This window comes from Salmo trutta, chromosome 37 (genome assembly GCF_901001165.1).
Source record: "Salmo trutta chromosome 37, fSalTru1.1, whole genome shotgun sequence".
In the NCBI taxonomy this organism is placed as follows: Eukaryota; Metazoa; Chordata; class Actinopteri; order Salmoniformes; family Salmonidae; genus Salmo; species Salmo trutta.
Window position 1 is genome coordinate 26,396,623 of NC_042993.1, and position 12,081 is coordinate 26,408,703.

The following is a 12,081-nucleotide window of genomic DNA, read 5'->3' on the forward strand; positions in this document are numbered from 1 at the left end:
ACACACACAGCACTGTCTACACACCAACTACTATTATGTTTGCTTAACCAACTTGCTCTGGGCAGACTGCTACAGGACTACCTCCAGGGGTATGGCAGGAGCCTGCTGTTCAGCTCTGTGAAGTTCAGTAATGCCTGAGAGTGAGAGCATATGTCTGTACTGTATCACACATCCTCACCGACTCAGGGCAGAGGAGACAGAGGAGACAGGGCAGAGGAGACAGAGGAGACAGGGGAGAGAGCAGAGGAGACAGAGGAGAGAGCAGAGGAGGCAGGGGAAAGAGCAGAAGAGGCAGGGGAGAGAGCAGAAGAGACAGGGGAGAGAGCAGAGGAGGCAGGGGAGAGAGCAGAGGAGACAGGGGAGAGAGCAGAGGAGACAGGGGAGAGAGCAGAGGAGACAGGGGAGAGAGCAGAGGAGACAGGGGAGAGAGCAGAGGAGACAGGGGAGAGAGCAGAGGAGACAGGGGAGAGAGCAGAGGAGACAGGGGAGAGAGCAGAGGAGACAGGGGAGAGAGCAGAGGAGGCAGGGAGAGAGCAGAAGAGACAGGGGAGAGAGCAGAGGAGACAGGGGAGAGAGCAGAGGAGGCAGGGGAGAGAGCAGAAGAGACAGGGGAGAGAGCAGAGGAGACAGGGGAGACAGCAGAGGAGACAGGGGAGAGAGCAGAGGAGGCAGGGGAGAGAGCAGAGGAGGCAGGGGAGAGAGCAGAGGAGACAGGGGAGAGAGCAGAGGAGACAGGGGAGAGAGCAGAGGAGACAGGGGAGAGAGCAGAAGAGACAGGGGAGAGAGCAGAGGAGGCAGGGGAGAGAGCAGAGGAGGCAGGGGAGAGAGCAGAGGAGGCAGGGGAGAGAGCAGAGGAGGCAGGGGAGAGAGCAGAGGAGACAGGGGAGAGAGCAGAGGAGACAGGGGAGAGAGCAGAGGAGACAGGGGAGAGAGCAGAGGAGGCAGGGGACAGAGCAGAGGAGGCAGGGGACAGAGCAGAGGAGGCAGGGGACAGAGCAGAGGAGGCAGGGGACAGAGCAGAGGAGGCAGGGGACAGAGCAGAGGAGGCAGGGGACAGAGCAGAGGAGACAGGGGAGAGAGCAGAGGAGACAGGGGAGAGAGCAGAGGAGGCAGGGGAGAGAGCAGAGGAGACAGGGGAGAGAGCAGAGGAGACAGGGGAGAGAGCAGAGGAGGCAGGGGAGAGAGCAGAAGAGACAGGGGAGAGAGCAGAGGAGGCAGGGGAGAGAGCAGAAGAGACAGGGGAGAGAGCAGAGGAGACAGGGGAGAGAGCAGAGGAGACAGGGGAGAGAGCAGAGGAGACAGGGGAGAGAGCAGAGGAGGCAGGGGAGAGAGCAGAGGAGACAGGGGAGAGAGCAGAGGAGACAGGGGAGAGAGCAGAAGAGACAGGGGAGAGAGCAGAGGAGGCAGGGGAGAGAGCAGAGGAGGCAGGGGAGAGAGCAGAGGAGGCAGGGGAGAGAGCAGAGGAGGCAGGGGAGAGAGCAGAGGAGGCAGGGGAGAGAGCAGAGGAGGCAGGGGAGAGAGCAGAGGAGGCAGGGGAGAGAGCAGAGGAGGCAGGGGACAGAGCAGAGGCATGGGATAGTGTTGGGACAAACAGGCAGTGTCCAGTATGCATGGATGGCTTTGGGACATTGCATGTGACAGGGATGTGGCATGCTGTCGTTTCCACTTACTCTGTTGTCACCCTCTCAATGTCCTCACATGCCTCCCTTCTGGTGGTCATGTTGTTAAGTGATGACCAACAGTCCCACACCATCGTCACTAACATTTTGTCCTAGTATTGAATCAGCGGGAAAGTCCACTCTAGTCTAGTGTGTGTTTCAGTTGCACTAACCTTGAAAGAAGCACTGAATGAATCATTTCCCCCCCAAAAAACTGTGTGTTGAGAAAAGCAAAGAGGTTAACAACTATCTGGCTGGCTCGAGTAGCTGGCTATCTACAGTGCAGGGATCCCCAATTACATTCAGCCATGGGCCAATTTGTCCTTGAGTTGGTGGTCGCTGGGCCGGAACATAGTTCTAAATAATTTCTACACTGCAATTTGACCGCAAGAATCCCAAACAGATCTGGTATTTGACAAAAACCTTGATTACGTTGGGATACGGTCACATATGCCTCTCTATTTATGCGTGGGAATACTTTGAAACAGATGTCCTAAATTAAAATCACTTTGAGCTTCTGGTGGTTTGACGGTCTTTTATGCCTGACAGCGGGCTGCCTATTGGGGAACCCTGGAGTGGAATCTGTTCTTGCTGTTTCCCATTGTTACATGAGATTCCACAGTTTCAGCCCTTTTGGCAGAGTTCCAGAACCATCGTCTCTATTCCTGGTGCTTCACATTCCCAATGCCAATCCCATGGGTGTATCCCAAAATGGCACCCTATTCCCTGCACAGTGCACTACTTTTGACCCGAAACCTACGGGCCCCGGTCAAAAGTAGTGCACTGTGTAGGGAATAGGGTGCCAGTCCAGACGCAGACCATCCCTGTGGTTTGTCTGACTTCATAGTCATGGAGATTTAAGAATAAACACAAAACACAACATGCATCCAAACCCTTCTGATTCCGGAATGATGAAGAATGAGCTGTAGCAAATTATCCCCACGAGCTATATTGTGTCGCTGTCTGACTGTGCTGTGGCGGACATTGCAACAGCAGGGCTGCAAACACTTGATATTCGAGGGGAAAATAACTAGCGAGAGCAGCGAGAGGGTTGCCTTGCGATCTAATGATCAGCCCAAAGCAATGGCCCCGATGTTCCCGCTGAGCTCATGTCGTACCAAATATGAATGGGCTTCAGTTTCTCGACAAACTGCCGAGGCGATAAGTGGCACCCCCCCTGTGTGTGCCAACCGCCAAGACAAGGTGGCACAGGATGGCTCAGGAGACAATGGCAGGTAAATGTTGGAGGGCTCTTTCCTGGCCAAAACGGACACGATGCCTCTAAACAAAGCCAATTGTTCAGGTGTGTGTGTGCGGGCATGTTTCTGTTTGGACAGCCCAGCAAGTCTATCCTCCTTTGCGAGTCCTCATCAGGTGGAAATGGCCTCCATTTGGAAATTCCTCCCTCTGTATTCTTCTAACTATCTGATATTCTGCCTCATTGGGTTCCTGTATGGTTTTGGCGCTGCCTCATTGGGTTCCTGCATGGTTTTGCTGCTGCCTCATTGGCTCTTGAAGAGCTGATATCAGGGAGGGGGCTATTGGCAGATTACCCCAAGTCTGTTCTAGTCATTGCTGAATCAACGGGAAGATGACCTCTCTTCTCTTTTAAATTGTTAATATCTTCCTTACTTTACCGTCCGACAATGTTATCAGTCGGTGTAGTAAAGCCCAGTGTAGTGACGGTGCAGGGGGCTGCTGCAGCGCTACGTCGCAACAAACACAACCGTCAGAGCAACCAGAACGTGTGACATGAATCGAGGAACACACGTCTTTTTCTCCCGTTCGCGGGGCTGACACACACACACACACACACACACCAAACATCAAGCAGCTCCTATAAAAATGTCTCCCACCCAAAGATTTGCTCTTTGCTCTCCGTGTATTTTTCTACAGCTGGATGTGTCGGCACAGGCAAGTACAGGCAGGGAATGTGCGTATGCTGAATGCACGACTGCAACGTGAGGACACAGTGTGTGTGTGTGTACATGTGTGTGTGGTTTGCCTCGGTAAGGGATATTTGTATGGGGACAGCGTAACGCAGTGAAGGGGGATCAGCTAAACTGCTTGCTGTTCAGAGTACTGCAGAGAAGGGACAGACACTTTGCAGGCTTTCTGTGGCAGAGAGAGCCTCCCAATGTTGAGATAAGGCTACAGTTCCCCCCAGGGCTCTGTGTGCGCGTGCGTGCCCATACTCGTGCGTGTGGGTGCGTATCTCTGCGTGTTCTGACCATGTTGGTTGTCATTTGAATAAGATGTAATTGCGTTCTGAAGGGTCGCCACAACTGTCATAACAAACTGAAAATCCAAACACCAGTCCAGCATATAAGCTTCATCTGCCTTGTCAGACTTTTCCGAGACGACAGATCATTTAAGGCCAAATCAGTTCTCCTTTTCAGAACGAGAACTCTGAGTGAGTACTTTTGAGGGCGTTCTTGAAATATGCCCACAACGGTTTGTTCTCTACCAGTGAAACCAGTGAAACGTCATGGCGAACCACAGGGAAGTTGTTCATCGCAAAACATATTGTTTTGTTGTCACTCACTTCCAACACTTATCAGTCTCCCACCCCCTCACTTCCCCCCAAAGAAACACCGCCAGCCAACTTCTGAATATATGTTGACTGTCTCTCTTCTGAAAACCCCCACGAGTTGTGAAAAGGAAATGGGCGACCGGCTGAATTAGAAGCTCCTGTTAAAAATAGACGCTGTGTTCTGCTGCTGTCCTTCAACCAGCTGGGTGCGATGACCTCCCTCAACCTCATGTTCCTGTCTCCAGCTAAGGGCCAGGTGCACGAGGGGACTTCACCCTGGGCTGGGAAATGACCGCTTTACCGAGCGGGGGCCATGCCCCTGTTGGAATACTTTAGAAATCCATCCTTTGTTGTTACCTTCCTTGTTTCCTTCTTGGTTTCCTTTCTCCTTTCCTTGAGGTAAGCACAGGTCTATAATGGATTGGATCGCTATAGCCCAGGCAATGTTACCATCCTATATTGCTTTCACCAATCCAACCAATTAGATTTGTGATGACTTCAAGGGAAGCTTGGAAGGAAGGATGCTTTTTTTCTTTTCTCCCTCCCTGCGGGTCTCTGTGGGGGTGGAGGAGCGGGAAACGTTTGTGTTTCGTCGCTGGCTCGGTGGAAGAAGTGCAAATGTCAGACGCTGGCGTTGTTGTTATGCGAGCCCGTTGTTTGCTCTGGCCCGCGCACGTGGAGGAGTTCGCAGCGGAACCCTTTGGGTATTGGAATATTGCGTAAGTCGATAGCAGCTGTATGTGATATTACAGACATGTCAATGCGATGCCTACTCTGTTTGTGTAGGCCTCTGCACAGACAAAGCGACCTTTCTGTGCCTCAAGCGGAGTGCAGTCACGGCGGTTGGATGAGATGTAAGTCGAACAACGTCAGGTGAATGCGCATGCCCACAGGAAACAGCCCGGAGAAAACGAGCGAAGCGAGAGGACAGGAGAGGGGAAAGGAAGGATAGCATCGCAGAGGAGCTGTTAGCTTGCATCCTTCTTGCAATCAAGGCAGTCCCCCCACCCCCCTCTGTACAGAGGGCACTAGCTCCAGGGAAAGTCTCTGTAGAGGCGTGCATTTCAAGAGCTATGTGAGTGTGTTTCCCTCTTAAATCACAAGGCCTAGATTACCTTGCCTTTGTGTGTGTAAATATATATATATATGTGTGTGTGTGTGTGTTGGGAGCCAGGAGGGAAGCTTCCTCTCTGGAAGTAAAATATTATGATCCAGCACATCTTGTATGCCTTAGTCTGGTGAAGCCGACTCCAGGGAACAGTGACTAGGGTCTGGTTTCAATGATGGACTCTGTTGGCATAGAGGAACTACGTCACTGCCTAGGTCACTACTTTATCTGTTTGAATAAATACTACATAGTAGCTAGCAAGATGGAGATCCCAGAGGTTCTTTTTAATGAGTGCATTTCGCAAGTGGCTAGTTTGCATCAACTACCTTCACTAAAACCACTGCAAAGGCTTTGACTGCAAAGTTTGATTTTGAATCGCGACGTTCTGGCATGTCTGTCTTGTGATTTGTTGGGAGAGTTGTCTGTTTGAAGAGGACCCAACTCGGAACAATTTTTTTCCCCCGTATCGAAGTTGCCGAAAGAGTCTGCAATTGAAAGCAGACCCTAGTCACAGGTTTCTGCCTGGCCTCTCTTCCAGGGTAGGCACTTTGAGGCTGTCATCGGTGAGGTTTGTGAGCTTTGAGTGTGTGCGTGTTGTGGTGTGTGTGTGTGCGCGTATGTGTAAGAGAGAGTCGTTTAGCTCACTTTGGAATTAAAAGGCCTGAGAGTCCACAAGTCACATGTAGTGGTGGAAAAAAGGGATTTGCTGACGTGGCTGACTTGACCATTTGACTTTCCACAGATGTGTCGCCAAATTACACAGAAACAGTTTGTTTGTTGTACTTTTCACATGCACCCCTACTTGTTTACCGTAGCCTGTGTGTTGTGTCACTTTCCAGTGAAAGCAACCTGGTCTTCCAGTTCGCTCACAGTGTTGGCCTTGTTTTTGGGGCCACGGGAGCACAGAGGGGTACACGGATTTTGGATTTTAAATCGCGTTGAAGTCGGAGTAAATTATGTTTTTGCGTTTTTAGTTCTTTAGACTTCTATTTGACTTATTAGACTATTCCTTATTCCCATAAAACAACATTGTAATCTCTCTCTCTCTCTCTCCCTCTCTCATATCTGTCTCTCCCAGGCCTATGGCTTAGCTCTCTTCCCTCTTCAGGCAGAGACTCGTCCATGTTGCACACCAAGGCAGAAAGGACTAATGAGCACATCTCCCTCCCCTCTGTGTCATTAGCTGCACCCTGTCGCTGCTATCGCTGACATTATTACAGAGAGAGAGAGAGAGAGAGAGAGAGAGAGAGAGATGGGGAGGAAGTGAGACAAAGCAATGAGAGAGAGAAAATTGACATTTCCCTCCTGTGTTGTCTAGGACAGGTTACCGTGCGAGAGGAGACAATACATACAATACAATACATACATACAATACATGGGATTCTGCCACTATGTGTGCTCGTACAGTTGAACTGTCATGCCACACTGCACATGCTTTCTGACCGGTCAGTTCTCACACAGCCGCCCATGTGTATGCATGAGTGTGTGTGAACAATACCCAGGCCCTGTTTGACATCTCTACTAGGTGCCAAATGAGACTGCTTTCTTTTTTGTCTTCATCTTCTCCTCCCTTCCCCTGTAAATGCCAGAAAGAGAAACGAAGAGAGAGAGAGAGGGAGAGAATGAGTGTAAAGTTGTCCAGTTTTAACCTGCGGCCCTTCATCCCCAGCTTTTATTCCTGTCTAATTGGTCAGAAACAAGATGTGTGTAAATCTGGCACATCTCTGAACCGCGCAGGTCAAAGAGGAGACACTAGAGAGGGCCAGGGTCACCAGTCCCCATAACTCTCTCTCACTTCCTGCTTGTCCTCTTACCATGGCTCTCTCTTTGGGTCTTTAGCTCTGTGCTGCCCCAGATATATTTACAGGGACATACCTTGGCAGCTCTCTACAGTTTTTATATTTAACTAGGCAAGTAAGTAAAGAACAAATTCGTATTTACAATGACGGCCTACACCAGCCAAACCCGGACGACGCTGGGCCAATCATGCACCGCCCTATGGGACTCCCAATCACAGCCTGGATTTGAACCAGGGACTACAATGGACAAGGCAAACCTCTGTTCTCTGATGTTTTCAATGGGTCTGCCATCTGTACCATATGTTGTTACCGTAATAACTCATATTCCAAAAGTCATTCATCCATACAGCTCAAGCATCTTGCCCATGGGATACACAAAGATGCTTTCACGTCAGAATGGAAGCTGAATTCCTATTGAATAAGCCTATTCTCTGAGAGACCGGGCCTGTGAGGGAATCAGGTTATAGGGCCTCTATGGGGAAATACATTATGCAGTGATGTGGGGGACAATGCTAGCTTCTTAAAGCTACACTGTCTTCTGTCTCGATCTCCAGTTCTACATCGTGTGACACAGTTCCGTTAATGAGGAACAAGGAAATGGATAACGCCAGTCCACCCGAGCGTTTCCGGAGCGATTTTCACCTCTGTCAACATTTGTTGGAAATTAGCCCTTTAATTTACTGGCCACTTAGAAGGCCGTTGTGGCCAGATGAGGTTATATTTGTTAATTATAATCACAATTAAGCTCCTAGTCAAACAGAGGTAATGCTACTCTACTCATTAGGGACCATAGCACAGATTCCCCTTTCTTCCATTGAGTTTGCATGATTGGCTCTGGAAAGGCAATTTCCAATTCTCTGCCTGCTGTGTCCGTCGAAAAAGAAAACAAACAAGAAATAAACACCCTCGATAAGCGACTGACAATTGTTTATGCTTGTGTGTGTGTGTGTTCGAGCCAGATTGCGGATCATTAATTACACTCTTAAGTGTACGTGACAAGGGGCTGGACCTCGGTTCTCTAACTTCAATGGAAGGGAAAACTAACATTTTATTAGCTGGGGTTACTCACAGTGAGGTTTGGCCCAGCGTTTGGCTGGTGTAGGCCGTCATTGTAAATAAGAATTTGTTCTTAACTGACTTGCCTCGTTAAATAAAGGTTCAAAATGATAGTCCTGAAACTACAACTCCAACCCCCCTCGGCAACGGCGGTGTCTTCTCGCTTGTTTATCTTGACTGGAGAGAGAAAATAAGAAGGTCTGCCGTGAACAAACCCGGGTGAGAAATGCAGCAGTGAATCACTTCTAATGAAAAACCAAAGTCTTCTGATGCTTTGGAGGCTCAGTGGAGTGAGCAGAGCAGAGCAGTGGTGGTGATGTCTGGGAGTAACGGAGAACGACTACAGGGGCGTCGTAGGACTCTTGAGTGTAGATTGTATGTTCAGCGCTGGAGTTGGTTTCGGAAAGAACCCCAAACCACAAGGCCTCAAGTGTTTATGCAGTTTCGGCAGAAGAGGCAAAGTATGTGGTTGGAAGACAGCTTGGTGTGGAGTAATGAGGAGATTAATAAACCGATAAGAATTGCAGGGAAATTATTAAGCCATAGTGGCCAGTTTAGCAAAGAACCACTCTCGACAAACAATTCCACACACTCTCTGTCGTACCTCTCAATCCCCTTCCGTACTTCAGCATGACACGTCACGATGCAAAATGATTATGCAAGGTTTCACAGTGGCTGTTGTGTCCTTGTGGTTTCATCACCTGTTGCCTGTTTCTGCTGCTGTGTTAAATGAAGAGCCTTGCTGAAAGGCCTTTGCACTGTAGTGTATGTCACTGACAAGACTGTACTAGCGAAATGTGACGTCTTAAATGAAATACGTTCGCTAATGTGGGTGATTGTTAATAGGACAGTTGATGTCTACAAACATGAAACTATTAGCAGTAGTTTAAAGGATAATTCATGCACATTAATGTTAAGAACGATTTGTTCTATTTATCGTTTCGCATCAATTCAGGCAATTTATCGCGGTATGGATTTTTGTCCTTATCGCCCAGCTCTAGTACTGTATGGGGCTGTGGTTTGATCACATGTTCTATGGTGAAACTCCTGGAGGTGAAGGAACAGTCTTGAAGACCGGAAGAGTGTGTATGTACATATTGTGGTTGTGTGTGAAACAGTTACAACTCATGCCCCTACTCCTTTCTCTCTTTCAAAACCGCATCCCAACTTTTGAGCTCTCATATTCAGAACAAGACTAAACACCTGACTGAGCCATCGTGAAAACTGCCTCTATCTTCAGGAGCTCTTTTGGCCCCCTGTTTGTGTGGAACTCTTTGGCTCCCCTGTTTGAGTGGAACTCTTTGGCCCCCCTGTTTGTGTGGAACTCTTTGGCCCCCCTGTTTGAGTGGAACTCTTTGGCCCCCCTGTTTGTGTGGAACTCTTTGGCTCCCCTGTTTGAGTGGAACTCTGCTGACCTACAGCAAAGTGCTCCCTGAAGATCAGACTCCAGACCAGACTGGAGGATGGCTCATCCATAGAAATAGAATGACTAGAATAGGAATCCCCATTCGAGTTAAACGTATGTTGTGGGTGAACAGGCAGACATATTGAGTGTACCAATATGCAGGAAGTACAGTAGGTAGTCGTCATAACTGGTTCTGTACTGACTCAGGCCCAGGCCCACACAGCTGACTCACTGCTAGTCTAATGATAACGGTTCAAATTTAACCTTCAGTGATCTATCTATGACGGAACTCAAAGTCAAAGCTTTTCTCCATCTGTAATTACAACCCGGATTCACCTTCACCACCTGTCATTTACAATGCCAATTGACTGAGTATTGATATGGCGTCATGTCAGTATCTCGGCCTGCGTACTATTATGGCTAACAAGTACTTTAATACAGTTTTCCAAATAGTTGGTCGTGACACGTTGGCGGTTGGATGGTTTGCCAGTTTGTCTTGCGTCACGTCTAAAGACTGGGTTGTGGCAGTAGACATAGTTTGGTTTATTTCGTTAGAGCTGAGGAACATCTGAAAGGCTTTAACTGGGTCAATGTGCCAAAAAGTTTCGCAAACTGCTGGTCTGAGATTTTAGGCTTGTTGCCAATCCATAGTTTACAAGCCTGCAGAGCCTCGAGGGGTCTGCCGGCTCAGAGAATATGCTAAGTATGAAAACCAATCGCCTGCGGACTGTCTTACATTCAAGTCTTATATGGTCCTTGGGCCCGTCTAGCTTTGGCAGATGGAACAATTTGAAGTGTAGGCTACAGGCAAGTGAGAAGCACAATTGTACCGTAATACTATAGAGTCTGCTTGTTTTTTGGCAGAAAATAAAGAGAAAAAGAGAGAGGGGGGGTGGAGTGATACTGTGGCAGGAACTTTGACCTTGTTTTTCCCCCAGTTAAACGAGATGGATGGTCGCAATTAATTTGGTGGTGACCATTAGCCAACGAGCCGAGCACAGCACAATCCAGCTTAAAGTGCCAGGGAAGGAGGGAGTAGAGAGAGAGAGAGAGAGAGAGAGAGAGAGAGAGAAAGAGGGAGAGAGAATGATAAAGAGAGGGAGAGAGAGTAGAGAGCTGGCACTTGAGAGAGGGGGAAAGAGGAAGAGAAGAACAGGGAGTGAGTCAAGCGAGAGACGAGGGAGAGAAAGAGGGGGAGAATTTTCACTTGCACACTCTCCCTCTCTCTCTGGAGTGAGTCTGGGAGTCTTGGAGGCTGGGAGGCGGGTAATATATCAGAAGGCATTGGCTTCAATCACAGTGATTCTGTCTGTCTCAGTTGGGGTCAGCAGTGGCCCGGTCTGGATCCGTTAAAGGCTGTTTCCCCTGGGGGAGTCTGAGGTATGCTTCCTTCACAGGGAGTCGGCTGAGGCTTTGCTGGCTGTTGAAGCAATGAGATTCCAGGTACTAGATCCAAAGCATTGGTATTTTCTGCAATGTCACGCCAGGCCACTTAGTGGAGATTCATCCATACTGCCCTCGACCCTTCTGACTGGAAATGGTTGAGGAAGATTGCACTGTGTGTGTGTATAGGAAAGTCTGGCATGACTGAGCTAGACTTACGGACAATACTGAAACAGCTGCTTTCCAGATACATAAAGAGAATTGCACGTCTGTGCTGTAAATCTTCATAGTCTTAAACTCTCTGATACAGTTGAAATGGCATGCTGCTCTCACATAAAACATAAGCTGTAATTTATGTTATTCATATTCCATTAGACCCCAGAATCTCACTGTCAGACTCTCCCTCTTGCATATGTAATTAAATCAGATGAGATCTTTTCAAAGGAAAGGAAGACCGCGAAAAGGTCAAAGGAGAATGATGCTAAAATAATCAGTGTTAGATTAGAATCAGAGTTAGATTAGAATCAGTGTTAGATTAGAATCAGAGTTAGATTAGAATCAGAGTTAGATTAGAATCAGAGTTAGATTAGAATCAGAGTTAGATTAGAATCAGAGTTAGATTAGAATCAGTGTTAGATTAGAATCAGTGTTAGATTAGAATCAGTTTTAAATTAAATCAAATCAAATCAAATGTATTTATATAGCCCTTCGTATATCAGCTGAAATCTCAAAGTGCTGTACAGAAACCCAGCCTAAAACCCCAAACAGCAAGCAATGCATGTGAAAGAGGCACGGTGGCTAGGAAAAACTCCCTAGGAAAAACTCCCTAGAAAGGCCAAAAACCTAGGAAGAAACCTAGAGAGGAACCAGGCTATGAGGGGTGGCCAGTCCTCTTCTGGCTGTGCCGGGTGGATATTATAACAGAACATGGTCAAGATGTTAAAATGTTCATAAATGACCAGCATGGTCAAATAATAATAATCATTGTAGTTGTCGAGGGTGCAACAAGCACGTCCGGTGAACAGGTCAGGGTTCCGTAGCCGCAGGCAGAACAGTTGAAACTGGAGCAGCAGCATGGCCAGGTGGACTGGGGACAGCAAGGAGTCATCATGCCAGGTAGTCCCGAGGCATGGTCCTAG

At 48.3% G+C, this 12,081-nt stretch overlaps 1 protein-coding gene across 2 annotated transcripts in view; it reads left to right on the forward strand.

The window, feature by feature from the left end:
- Nucleotides 1-12,081, forward strand: part of LOC115177123 (mannosyl-oligosaccharide 1,2-alpha-mannosidase IA) — a 226,980-nt gene that overhangs the window by 2,107 nt on the left and 212,792 nt on the right. The window lies entirely within an intron of this gene.